The sequence below is a fragment of the Thermobia domestica genome, chromosome 12, assembly GCF_964235325.1.
Source record: "Thermobia domestica chromosome 12, izTheDome1.hap1.1, whole genome shotgun sequence".
NCBI lineage: Eukaryota > Metazoa > Arthropoda > Insecta > Zygentoma > Lepismatidae > Thermobia > Thermobia domestica.
The window spans coordinates 99,931,292-99,946,380 of record NC_137465.1 but is presented as its reverse complement, the minus strand read 5'-3'; the positions used below and the strand labels follow the sequence as shown (position 1 = coordinate 99,946,380).

The following is a 15,089-nucleotide window of genomic DNA, read 5'->3' as shown; positions in this document are numbered from 1 at the left end:
ACAACTTTTTTTTTTTTTTTTTTTTTAATCTTAACAACAATCACTAGATGCAGCTCAGAGGCCATTTTTTTAATACTGGATATCTAACAACAACAACAATGGAAAGGATTCGGGAAGGTATCGGCTAGGGCCGCTTTAGTAGGTACCATCCCGGCATTTGCCTAGTAGAACTGAGGAAAACCCCAGTCAGGATGGTCGGCAGCGGGAATCGAACCCACGACTTCCTATTGCGAAGCCAATACTGTACCACTTGAGCTACTTCGCCCTGTTCGCTCTATGAAAGGAGTATCTTGGTAAACGACCAATATCCTTAGAACATATCTTATTAAATATAATAGTCTCACTGGGAAATAAATAAAATCTGAAACCTGCTCCTAAAGCAGGAAAGGGAGACAATTTATGTAGTATTTTGATTTCCAATCCTTTGACCAGACAGTTCCCAGTGTGAAGATGTACTTAATTTAGAGAAATGGAGTTCAGTGTGTAAACCCTTAAATAAAAACTAGAAAGTACATGGTCAGAATTTTCTAAAATTATGCTCCTAAAACAACAATTTCTAAGAGTCCAAATTTTCATTTCTGTATTTAGAGGATGCTTTTTGAAGGAGGCCAGAAACTCAGTATATGAACTTGGGGCCGCGGTGGCTCAGTGGTAGAGCGTTAACCTCTTTTACATGGAGTTCTTATTTCTATCCCAGCTCGCGCCAAGTGAACTTTGTGGTTTACAAACAGCGTGTGCTTGGGTTTTCTTGGGTTCTCAAGTTTCCTTCCACTTTCTCCATTCCACCATTTCCTTCATTTCTCATCATCACCGTCTCCTTTAGCCTTAGCAGCATAACCGTGGGACATAAAACTTGATGATTTCATTTCGGTATATGAACTCTTAATTAAAAGCAAGGAAATACGTATTTTAGTATTTCTCAAAATTCCGTTTCTAAAGGGAACAACTCATATAATAATCAAATTTCTGATTTATTCAGAAAGGCACAATGCGAGAATTCGCTTAAGTTGTACCTGTGAAATTCAAGCTGTAAGGACTTTATTAAAAATAAAGGAAAACGTTTTTCAGCGATTTAGAGAACTCTGTTCTCTATTCAGAATTGTTATAATATTCTAATTTCCGATTTTATTTATCATACAGTGCCGAATTTCAAAATTTGCTGGAGTTGGAGGTGTGAAATTTAGTATATAAAGTTTCATTGGAAACGAGTGAACACTATTTCAGCACTTTTTAAATTTGTGCTTCTAAAGGGGGGAAAGGAGGCAATTTCTATAGTGTTCAGATTTATGGTTTCATGTTCTGTGAACTCCCGTAAATGAAATGAAGTAAAACATTTCAGTTTTACATCCCACGATTATGCCATGTGGGCTAAAGGAGGCTGTGATGAGGAATGAAGGAAGTGGTGGAATAAAAAAAAAGTGGGAGAGGGAAAACTCCGAGAAAACCCACGCACACGTTGTTTGTCCACCACAAAGGCCAACATCATTCCCGTTCAAAAACCTGGTACATCTGCTAGTTACATATGCCTGCCCCCAGCGCCATGTGCGATCAAAACAATTGGCGCTACGCTGCTTTTATCTTTGATTCGCGACCTGATCTTTCGTGGCACATTACAATTATTTCAAGCTTACTTGACCCTATCTCTTAACAAAGACAGCACTCCAGTTGCTACACACCCGAAAATCTCTATACTTTACCAGAAATTGGGCCCGGAACTACACTACTAAAGGCAGGAGCGCTGATCATTGACTTAGATGAAAGCTTGCAATAACATGGCCATTCAATAGTAGATAATTATAATTAACACAATTCTGAAACATTAGGTTCTGTTTTTATTATCAGAAGCGTTCTGCACGGAGTAGACATACACGCATAAAACGCAATAATTAAAGAAATAAAATAAAAGGTACGGACCACCGCACTAATTTTTCTCGCTCCAACTTCTTAAATTAAATCGTGCTATTACTGAACTGCAGCTATTACTGATTTATATATTTATAAAATACGAACGAAAGTATGTTTGCTGAAAACTTCGTTACAAGAAAACTCAGTTTCAGAGATAAACTGTTCTTTATGGACTTTTTCATGAGAAATAGCGTACTCCCTATATTAGGGTTATCAATGAAATGTATTTGTTCATGAGATATCAACTACATTGTGAATTGTACTTACGGAAAGTGTAAATAAATAAATTATCTCTTGTGGACTTATTGGTGAGAAGTAACTTATACATTATAGGATTATTAATGAAATATGAACAAAATCGTCTGTTTTTGAAAAAAATAAAAAAAATAAAAAGAAAACTTATCCTCGAGAACAAACTACCCCTTGTGGAGTTTTTCAAGATAAATGATGCCATATTGTCAGGTCATTAATAAAGCATTTGAATGGCACAGGGGGAAAAAAATGAAGGTCCAAAAATTATACTTTCGAGGAGACCGGTTTTGTAAGTTGAAATATGTGTACTTCTTTATGGGAAAACTTTATTCCAAATCCCAGTATCTCCACCTTCTGACCTCCCCCCCCTTTTTTTTAAATACAGCTTTTAGAGCATTCTTTACTTAATGTCGAACACAAAAACACCACATTTTCATCAAACGTGAACTCTCATTTTCTTTTCCATGTACCTCCATTTATCTCCGAAAATAAGTTCACTCGTATTCCTTGCGGAGTTTTAAAAGAGAATTTACTTACATCGCAATATAATGTTACTAATGAAGTATATATTTATGAAATATAAACAAAATCACCTGAGTCGTTTTCGAATTAGAAGAATGACTTATAGTATTGTTAATGAAACATTGATTTGAGAAATATGAACAAAATTGTAAGTTGTTTTTGAGAAAATAGGAGATTTTGATTTTCACCCTTAAGTAAACTACCCTTATTTTTCGGGATAGGATGAAAATTCGAAAAATATTCTTAGAGAATCTTATAATTAATTCGTTTAATAAATATATTTTTTTCATTATATATATATATATATATATATATATATATATATATATATATATATATATACTCATTTTATATTTGAGGTATAATTAATCATAGTCAATTAGTGCTAATATTTAGTATTGCTTAGTAAACATTCTTATTTTACTATTTATTCTTATTTTACGGTTTCAAATAGAAACTTCGTTCTTATACTGAAGTCCAACCGCGATATTTAAGGGTGTGAATTCCCTCCTTTTCAATTATTATCTGGGAATGGCACTCCCCGTCCCACCCCAGTGCTTCCGTATTTTCGTCAGTGTGGTTTTCTCTCCTTAGGATGCGTATTTGAATTGAAGTGAATTGATGAAAACTAAGCTTGACTCAAGTGCTATGTTCAAGACTAATTTCAAACGATTCAGCCATTTGCTCATAGTGAGAAAGCCAAGTCAATATGAGTTCTGTATTATATTATCCCCGTTCCCCCTTAAAAATGGAATTTGCGGAAATGTCAGAGTATGTGTCCACGTATGTGTAAAAAGAAATTTATATATACTAAGCTTCATCGTCCTTATATCGTCCTTTCAGACTTGGCACTCCTTAATCACCATCTGTGCACTAAATTTCAGCTCGATCGGCTGAGTACTTCTTGCTGCAGCGAAGTGCAATTGGAACATTTGTCATTCCCGAGAACGATTTTCTTGCAGTTAATTAAAACATTCTATTTTTCGTCAGATTTTCATTTTCAGCTAATTGTCTACTGAAGGGAACAATTGCGAAAACATTTCGGAAGAATTATGTATAGGAGAAAAATAATCACACGTAAAGATGCATATGAATGAAGCTCCATCTATAAATAAATTATAAGGCAAAATGGCATGTGAATAAGGAGTAAGTCAATATGTACAGTAAATTTAACGAGTATATTACCTACATTGTATGCAAAATGTAAAACAATGCTGTTGTGATTCAGTGAATTTCAAGGCGCAAACTGTCTAGATTTTCATCACACACTACACACTCGCATTAGTTACACGACCACGCCCAGGCGATAATCGAGTTCAGTGTTTTTATGTATTTTGTAGCATTCCCTTATTTATGGTCATCACGACAACGATGATGCTTCCTGTGTTGTTCGCATCGGGTAATAAATACAGTCCTTAACGAACCCTCAAAGAAGTGTCATGGCGTTATGCATATTGGAGTGTCATGGCGTTATAGAAGTTGAATAGCTCACATATTCCAGAACATAGAACTTTTGGTCCGGCATTGACGCCACTTTGTAACCTCACTGCACTCGTATTATAGTACCTCAGTGGTAGAGCGTTCACCTCTAGTGCTTGGGGTCCCGGGTTCGATCCCAGCCCCCGCCAAATGAACTTTGTGGTGGACAAACACCGTGTGCGTGGGTTTCCTCGGGGTTCTCCCGTTTCCTCCCACTTTCTTCATTCCACCATTTCATTCATTACTCATCATCACCGTCTCCTTTAGCCTAACCGGCATAACCGTAGGACGTAAAACTCTTGTGTGCGTGTACTTGAGGTGAACTTCATTAAAAAACCATAACAGGGCGTCTATCGGTCACGAAAAAGTCACGAATGTCAGGAAAAAGTCACGAAATCAGAAAACGGTCATGAAAGTCACGAGTCACGAAATTTAGCTTTTGGGTAACGATTTTCTATAACTGTGCAAATGTAAGTACAGATTAAAAAAATTTGTTCTGTGAAACACCAAAACTCACCACCAAAAATGTCTATGGTTGGCTTTAAACGCTACCAAATCGCAAGCAAAGTACGTTTGTATCGCATGGATGAAAATTCGGCCTAATTCGCACCCAAATTCGCTCTTGAAAATGTTAGGAAATTTTATGATTTGGTAAAGAAAAGGTCACGAAAAAGTCACGAAATTTCATTGTGGAAATTTACTAGACACCCTGATTAAGCAGCAGCTGCTTGTTCCTGCGCTATTTAAAGGAGTGTTTCTAATTGGTGAAAGTAAAATTCCAATGGCGTTCTCTAAAACACCAGCACCGATGAACGCACAACAAATTAGATAATTGTGTATGATACTGTAGAAAATGAATATCTGATTCAACGTAATTTCACTCTGATGCTCTGCCATCCACGTACGTATGTTACGGAATTGCACAAATAAGTGCGTTTACGATGGCTTGGTACCTGGAACAGAATTTGATCGAACGGAGGCGCGACGATAATCAACACATGTGGTAATGTTCTCTATTCGTGACTAAAAAGGAATGTGTCCAAATGTCTCGTTTCTATCTTAAAACCTAATTGTTTTTAATCGTTGTTGCGGCTTTCTTCAATCTTAAAACGGGACGTCAGGTTAGTTTTAAGACATTAAAGCAAAATGAAATGTAGGTAGCGAACACTCTCTTCATTTTTTTTATCTGAAATATATCAATTTGAGCACGGTTTTATGAAAAAACAGAAATAAAGTTATGATGTTATGCTCTTTTCAAGAGAGAGTGTATTAGAGAAATTTATTTTTAGAAATAGTATTTTATGTTTAGATACACAATAGATTCTGCGTGTGCTACAGAAGTTTATTTTTTAAATAACATTGTATGTGGAGATATACAATAGATTCTGCCGTTTTTATAGATATAAAACAAACTCGTTTTGCAATCTGCCATATCTTTGACAATATGCAACTGCTTCTCTGTATAGCAGAATAATTAACAAATATTTCCAGTACATGTGATACCAGTTTCACTCCTCGGAAAAAAGAAGTGAGTAATGCTTCGGATCAAAATTAGATTCCGTATTTTTATTTTCGGAGTTGCTTGAACAACAATAAACGATGTTCAGATAAATAACTGAGTACTGCAGAAAAACTAAAATTAGTGTTGTTAGTGTAGATATACTTAGAGGTAGAACGGTATATATATATATATATATATATATATATATATATATATATATATATATATATACAGGGTGTTAATGAACTATACCGACAAACTAAGAGGTGATTCCTCACATCAAAATAAGAGAAAAAGTTCATATGAACCTATGGCGAAAAGTGTATAGTTTCAGAGCGAGGGCTGCCCAAAATCGCGAAAAAGCTAAATTTCAAGAGGTCCTATCACGAATTCCAGAAACTGTGGGTGGTGGTCGTTATCAGCGTAAAGGAAGTCACACATACATAATCCAAAAGTGCATATTTCATCAATTTTCCATAGGTGTACAGGGTGTAATTCTCAGATATGCACTCAATAGAGTTGTCGGTATTGCTCATTAACTCTCTCTCTCTCTCTATATATATATATATATATATAATATACGTACATATAGACAGACAGACCGAAACAAAACTTTTAATACTGGTGTACAGCTGCTTCAGCTGTAATTGCAGATCGTTCACTATTGCTGGATGAGGCCTTTGGGTAGTCACGCAAGTGCAGTGCACTCCCAGATATTTTGCCCATGTTTATATATGACAATCTCTACAGTAGCACTTCGGAAAAGACAGTATTTTGGAATCAGAGCAATCATTTATACTAGATTTGTATTTAATTAAATATACTTATTTCGTTGGCTTTTTTTCTAAGTTGAAAATAAAGTACAACTCAGTTTCAAAATTTATCATTTTGCATTTTATACCTAAGGATTACTGAGACAACACAAGGAGTTCCACGAACTCGACGAATTTACAAGATTAAATACACTGATATTTGAGCTCGAGAATAAATACATGCTTCAAATCCTCTATTAAACTTAATGTTAAAAGTCAAGAGTATTTGCTTGTTTACGAGCAATTGACTCCACATAGTCGTCATATTGCGTTTCAGATTTGCATTCACGTGGAAATTGTTTATATGTAAAGATTGAAACACATGCCATTTGATGACAGTTGAAAGAAATACAAATACCAGTAAAGTAACCATTATCCCTTAAGCAAAGGTTAGTTTCAAGTTGTGTCGATTGAAAATAAAGTAAAATACGAGGAAAATAATCTTTACATCTTACTTCCAATCGATGATAATTTTTTTTTTTTTAATTAACGTAACATTTTATGCTCCGAGGCTAAGGGAGCCGAGATGCGGATGATAATGAACAAAATGGGGAGAATCCCGAGAGATCATACTCACACGGTCGGTGTTTCTTCTCCATAAAGCGCACTTAGCGCAGGCTGGGATAAAACCAGAGATCTCATATATGCAGGGTGCTTCAAAACAACACAGACAACGTTTGGGAGGTGATTCCTGACACCAAGATAAGACAAGAAGTATAGACCAACCTGGGTGCACAGATGCTTCCTTTTGGAGTTATAGTCTACCGAAAACATGAAAAAAATAAACTTTAAAGGTCCATAGCTCCAATACTATGGGACCTACCGTAGTCGGGTCAAGACCACTTAGGAACTAGTATGTGCCCTATCCAAATATCCATGTTTCAGAATCCTGCGGTACTTCCGCAACAATTTTTATAGAGTGATTCTGTGAGTACTTCAAATTATATGCCCGTAGCCAAACAGTCGTCGTGATCCATAAGTTGTTAACGGATTGACTTTCTTAACGAACTCGGCCGAGGTAATTGCTCTAGGCGAGGTAATCGAGGTAATCTACAAAAATCAGTATTCAAAAATTCGCTTTCATGCATGGGAGAAGCAACGGCTATAGAAGCAACCGTTAAAATCACCATTATCCATTGGTGTGTTACCCGATTGACTTCATCAACGACCTCAGCCGAGATAATCGCTCTAGCTATCTATTGCAATAAACAGAATTCAAAATTTCGCTTACGTATATGGAATGTGAGCTATAGATACACACCATTATCCATTAATGTGTTAATGAGTTGGCTCCACTAACAAAATCGACCGAGATACTCGCTCTTAACTATTGCAAGAAACAGATTTCAAAATTTCTCTTAGATGTATGGTATATAACATCATTTAAAGTCGCTGTTACCTGCTAAGTTAACAAATTAATTCAATTGATGAATTCGGTCGAGACAACTGCTTTGCTATCTCTTGCAAAAAATAATAATAATAATAATAAAAACACTTGTAGAGCCGAAGCCGTTGCTCGTATTTATTTATTTGTTTATTTCATTTCCTCATTATTTATTTCACTCATTACTTCAAATATGATATATTGTACACAACTCATCCTCCCCGTACGAAGAATGGATATTTCAGCTGATGAAGTTATTACTGTTCTCGCTTTATGTCATAGGTTGCTAGGTAAGAAGAAGGTTATTGTCCGTTCACTCTAGGATGGAGGATTGTTTACAAACCACAATTGTAGTGCGAGCGTCAAAACTTTGCTTCTCAAATTACATGGTTAATTCATGGTTGCCAGGCACATAAATCGTCAAACTGAATGTACCTACTTCTGCACTGTCATGGATAAATTATTATTACTACATATAATTGTTATTTTTGAGATGACTGAAACATTAATGTTATGACACATCGATTTAATTATGATGTAATACAATCTTACATATAATGCTCACTCAATTTTGTACAAGGGTTCTTGTTCGAAACTGTGAGAAAGCCATGTACGCCTGGCAATATTGAGGTTGCAGTTTGTGTTGTAAACAATAAACAGAGAGAGCAAAAGACCGTTAGGTTCGCTGGACAGCGTTGTTTTCATGATAAGGCGACAGAAACGTATTGTACTGATTGTAAACAGGGACTGGGAACTTCGATGCGAGTGTGGGTGGAAATGTTCTTGCCACATATTGCCTGTTGGTGAAGGTTTGCAATGTTGCAAACTGCCAAGGTTAGAATTTCATACTAATTGAATGAGCTTCGAGAAGGAGGATTATGATGCAATAATTATAATAACTAACAACCATAGACTTAAAGTACTAGGAAATAAAGCATACTGCTGTAAGAATAATAGAATACACATTGAATTACGGGTTGAAAGTACAATATAAAGCAAATTTTAACATGTAAACATTTTTAAGCAGTACAGATTTGTCCTTACTGTCTTGGTGCCCTTACCAGACTCTCCAACACAAAAAACCGTAATAAAATAGATAGATCGAGCATGGAAACGAAGTGCGAACGTGGGCTGCGGCTGGTCAGAAAGGTTAAGGTTTTCCTCAGTCCCACGAGGTGAATGTCTAGACGGAAGTTTCTGTAAGGCCAGAGCATCTAATTTGCACAGCCTTGTTCCTCTTCCGCGCAACACAAGTATATATTCTCAGGATAAACTAAGCACATAACCACCGGAATATGCGATATGTTCACAATATTCCAGATATGCGTAGTATCCTATTAGCAATTGCTAAGAATATCGCTATATCAGCTCTTTATATAATATTTTAGCATATTTTTTTTTCAATATGTTATATTCTTTTCAATATGTTTAGCATATTTTTCAGTTTTTTCTACGGATATTCTTTTTAGTACATTAGCATATTCTTTTCAATATAATGTGGCCCCGCGTCGCTAACGCTCTCGCCGTCGGTGCGAGCGGTCACGGGTTCAATTTCCGGTGGGGTCACTCGGTCAAAAAGTGTAACACGCTTTTTCATGCCAGCCACCCTGAATGAGGTTTTCCTGGGCTTTCCTCATTCACACCAGGTAAATGCCGGGGTGGTACCTAATTTTTATAGGTCCCAGGCCGGTTCCTTCCTTCCCTTTCCCCGGATTGTGCTCGCTGAGGGACGTCATCCCTTAAATCAGATGCCAAAAGCCCAGAAATCTAAATTCTTAATCTTTTCAATATATTGTAAAAAAAAAGAGAATATATTGATATACTAAAAAGAATATGCGTGGGAAAACTTAAAAGCATATATATAAAGAACACACTGAAAAGAATATATATAAAAAGCGGAAACAGCGATATTCCTAGCAATTGTCGAGAAGATACTACGCATATCTGGGAATATACTGAACATATTCGCATATGCTGTGCTATTTGGCTTTAAGTACAAAAAATACGAAGGAAATACTATATGCACTGCAGGTTATTTTATTTTTTTTTATTTTTGTTACTACCAATTGGCGGGGGATTGATTCATGTTGCCAACGCTTCCGCAAATATTGTGTTAGTGGGTTCAGATATCCCTTGTCCGTTTCACGACTACTTAAATGCATTACGAAGTAAATGCACAAGTGTTTCTTTTTTCATTCTTTTTCTTTCTTTCTTCTCATCGTTCTCATCCTCGCTCTCTATTCCCCACCTTCTTAAAATCCAAATAATATTCTCACTGTAAGGCCGTGTTTATTTCTACTGCACGAGATTTCTAAAAAAATCAAACTGATATAGTTCACTATTAACATACTGTATCAATAAATTCACAAAGAAATGAACTGTTTGTTTCGAAATGTATGCAAGTTGAAAATGCCAAACCCCACTAGTGGTAAAGTTGATTAGTTAGTACCACTGTTGCCATTGAGATAAGGGGAATGGAGGGGAAGGACAGCTAAGATTCGCTAGCCAGCTTTTGTGTCAAAACACAGCGCCAAGCTACAGTAAACAGACAATACATATCTTGGCCGTGGTTCTCACCAGACTAAACTTTACTCAGCCCTCTTCCGAGGTTCGATTCTCGGTGGGAGAGCATCAAACGTATTATGGTAAGTCAGGTCTCATTTTAAACTGTAGGTTTTGTCCTTTATAACCTCGTTGCTGACAAAAAATGTAAATACAAACTAATCAGTCAATTCTTAAATTTTTATGAGATATATTGAAATCTCAAAGAAATCAATACGACTGCTGTTTGGTAAGAATTAGTACTGTGCTTTATATTTTCTATAATGTAGTCTTAAACAGTTCGTTTCTAAATTACTTCGTTCGTTGACGTCCTTAATTCTAATTTGGGGAATCGTTGGACAAGAAAATATCTATTTTACTTAAACGAAAAAAAAAAGAAGAAGAAAATTTGCAATTAGCCGAAATGAGAACACACTAACTAATCTGTTTAAGACGGTATTCTTCACTAGCGTAGTGTGATATTCCAAAATGATTATGCCAAGTCGATGATTCATGTTTTACAACTTCTTTGTGAAATTACCCAAATCAGAAACACCAATTTGACGCTTTTGCTCCAAACATAATACAGACGAAACAGAACATTTTATTTCTTACAGAGTACCCAAAAAGCAAGAATACCTATCACACTACGAATACTGAAATATTCGTGAGTGATTACTAGTTGCTTTTCTTGAAAACTGAGGTATGTCATTTCATATCAAGAGAGCAGCATTGCTCGTAAGTTAACTGTGATACGAGAGTTCTTAATAAAAAAAATCCATTAAGTTTATGTGGTACCAGGATATTTAACATTTTTGTACCCCCGAGCCATTAAAAACGCCACCCTCTCAATATCGATAATACCGGTATAGAAAATTCGAGACAGTAAAGTGAATAATCAATATTTAAGTAGGAGTGAAAAATGAAATAAACATAATAAAAGAATATATATAATTTCAGTTTCATTTAAAATTTTATTTGATTTATTTGATGATAAAAAAGAAGAAAAAACTGGTCGGAGAATATTTGAGGACATGGGAAAAATCATTATTTTAAAAACGAATGAATCGAGTACAGAAAAACAGTGACGACGTTCATGTGATTTTATTTGTTTCCACAGTTCAGCTAACATGACTGTCATCATTGTTTTTCTGTATTCATTCTTTTTTTAAAAAAAGAGGACTTTCATTGGTTTTCTCTCGTGTACGTCATTTGCCGTCTCGAGCCATGGCCTATGTTAGCCCATGCGTAAATATATCCCTGTGTGGTACCGTTAGCACTGTCATCATTTACTAAAGTATTTACTTGGAAATAAGATTACAATACCTTATTGAAGCCAACACTTTCCAGAACATGAGTCTTTTACTTATAAATGTGTAGTTTCTTCACACTACACTAAAACAATAAAACAGAAATTCACTTCACCTGAAAAATGCAACACAAGCACGAAACATTCAGAATTAGATATACCACCAATTCTTGTCCTTCCATGATTAGTATCATTAATCAAAATAAGAACCATAATAGAGCAAAGTGAGGGTATACAATGTTTCTGCGATGAAGATTATAGTTCGTCCTTAATTATGATTACAGTTTAAAGTGAAACTACCTTTATACTATCAATTATGTAAGGAACATGCTCCGGAAAAGTGGTGAGCTGGTCATTTCTATCTTTTCGCCGGTACTGCTCTAGGCTTTGCACAGGTAACTTCAATTTAATTAAACTACATAGAGTTAATAATTCTGAAATATGTCAGCATCTATCGAAGAGAAACAACAGATTGTAAGGGACGAGGAGAGGTAGGAAAACAAGTGTTTACACATCCGCATTCTAATCCTAGCAAAAAACTTTTGTTAGAAATCCCGATGTGTACAACAGCTCTTAGACGCCCGAAGAATTTGGCGTACAAGAGGCAAGAAAGAAAACATGCATATGAGTGACGTGTATGCGCAGTCTTTCCGCTTGTCCATTCCGGAATAAGTTAGTTGTAAGCTAATAAAAATTCATATGGATAACTTTTGTGTGTGTGTGTGAACAGGGGATGCCGGCCATCCTGGCGTACCCTAACGCTATGCCACCGATGTTTTTGGAATTATATTAAAACTAGGAATGCAATGTATATACCCGATTACAATGAAATGAGCTGAGCGAGCTTAAACTACGTAATCAGGAAGCGTTTTTCGGTGATTATTCCTCGATGGTACATCGGATTTTTTATTTCGACCTATGTTCTCACTCAGCACGACATACTCTATCAGCGTGCTAAGTTTGGTTGAGATCGGCCAAACGGTCTAGGAGGAAGCGTTTTTCGGTGATTATTCCTCGATGGTACATCGGATTTTTGATTTCGACCTATGTTGTCACTCAGCACGACATACTCTATCAGCGTGCTAAGTTTGGTTGAGATCGGCCAAACGGTCTAGGAGGAGTTCGCGGACAACCAAACGGCTAACCCGAGTATAAGAGCTTCGCTTCGCTCAGCTCAATTAGTATTATTATTATTTATATCATATAAGTTGCGTATAACCCAGTCTATACGTTCCCCCGCCAAGTGAACTTTGTGGTGGACAAACACCGTGCTCGTGGGTTTTCTCGGGGTTCTCCCGTTTCCTTCCACTTTCTTCATTCCACCATTTTCATTCATCTCTCATTATCACCATCTCCTTTAGCCTCACCGGCATAACCGTGGGACGTAAAACTTAAAGATTTCATTTCCAGTCTATACGTTATAAATCAAATAGGTTTCTCAATATTTGCTTCTTTCAAAATAGTACTGGGCACATAGCCGAAGCAATTGCTGATAAGAAAGTTTGAGGTTTACAAGAAACATTGGATAGGGACTACTTCTTTTCTTCCTTTCTTTTTTCAAAAGGAAGTAAAATGTGTTCGGTTACTGTCATTTTATTGTATGTAAACTAGGGATGCCCGATTTCGGAACTTTTACTTTCTGGAATCCGGAAAGTAAAATCGGAAAAATTCCGGATTTCGGAAAAATTCTGATGTCGGAAAATTCCGGAATTCGGAAAAAAACCGTAATTTAAAAAATCTGATTTCCGAAAAAGTTTGGAATCTTTCTGAACTCCAGAATTTTTCCGGAATCTGGAAAGTGAAATTTCAGATTTCGGAAAATTTTCGTCATCCCTAATTAAACACCTTGATTTGATAGAGCTAGAATAATAAGTATGAAAAGAACTGTGAAAAGTTGGCTAAAAGTTATTTGCAAATGAACACATACTTGAAAGAGAAGTATAGGTTGGATAAGTGTTATTATCTGTGTACACTTACGTTGTTAAAATATTAAGTGAGACGGAAGTGAATAGTTTCTGTGAATAATAACGAGCATTATTATGACTTGATTTTTTATATATATGATCCAGTGGGTAAGATTTTAGCTTGTGTTGTTACTTGTGACAGTCTGAAGAATTCGGATGATAGTTCTGTTGTGCTCATGTATTTTTTTTCGTAGTGCTTGTATATATATATATATATATTGCTGATTTCAAATGGGGATACACAAACTTATGGAGAATATTTTTTTCACTTCAACAATGTACAACTGAATAAACACGTTAGTTCCCTTTAATTGGGTCGGAAAGGATAAAATTGAATATCATGATTAATTTGATGAATATTATGTGCATTAGGACGCTCATAAGTTTTGAAATATACACTAGTACGGTAGTCACTGTAGTAATCGAGTTAATAAATATTTCTGGACATACATGTAGTAGTCAGTGATGTTCTTCGTCACTCCTTGGACTAGACCGGCAAGATAGGTCTCTGTTTCTGTTAGACAGGAATGTCTTAAAAGTGTTATACATTTACATACAGTAGGAATGAGATCAACAAGTTAGTGGAATAAGAATCACATCCATGATTGCGATTATTAAAAAAGAATTATCAGTTAGTTTTCTGCGTTGATTGTAAGGTTACTTTTAACACTGGAGTAGTCTCGTGGAGGACAATAGTCCTCCATACTTGTTTTTCCATTTCAGTGAATTCTGTTGTTAATACAATTTATTATTTTTTTATTACCTTAATAGATCCTATTTCATTTAAAAGTAGTTAAATAATCCATTGACATGGAATTCATATACAATAAACGTTAACTGCATAAAAATTACAGTAAAATATGTTAAATTTTAAATGAAGAGCTAGTGTCCTCCATGCAGTCGTCCACGCGACTGATGCCGTTCCAGTGGGCTATGCGACCACTGCAGTGTTAATAAAAATATTGACTGTTCTAGAACTCAAAGATATTTTATACAGTTGAATTGTATGACCACTTATACCGTTATACATATTTGTGTAGCATACTATTAACTTTTTTTAAAAATAATTTTAAGAAGTTCCTGACGGTTATCAGGTCGTGGGACTTTTGTCAGCCAGAGCATTGCCATTTTTGTTTAACATGTAGTTGTTATATTTTTCAAGTAATTGTGAGCAGATTTTTAAAGGCATTTTATTTACGTTTGCACTTCTGAAGATATTTGGTGACAGGAGCAGACATTCTGGACTACATGCAAAGAACAATTTAAGATTTGAGTCTGTGGAAGAATATAAAGATTAGAGTCGACAGTATTTGAATAATATAGACAAACTTCTTTTCCTAGCCAGAACTTTAAGAATGTAGGGATCATAGCTCAGTTTTCCCTGCCCGATATTTTATCTGTCCAGCATCTAAAATTTAAA

At 35.7% G+C, this 15,089-nt stretch overlaps 1 protein-coding gene across 3 annotated transcripts in view; it reads left to right on the top strand.

Moving 5' to 3' along the window:
- Window positions 1–15,089, top strand: part of Rbcn-3A (rabconnectin-3 alpha) — a 354,959-nt gene that overhangs the window by 76,726 nt on the left and 263,144 nt on the right. The window lies entirely within an intron of this gene.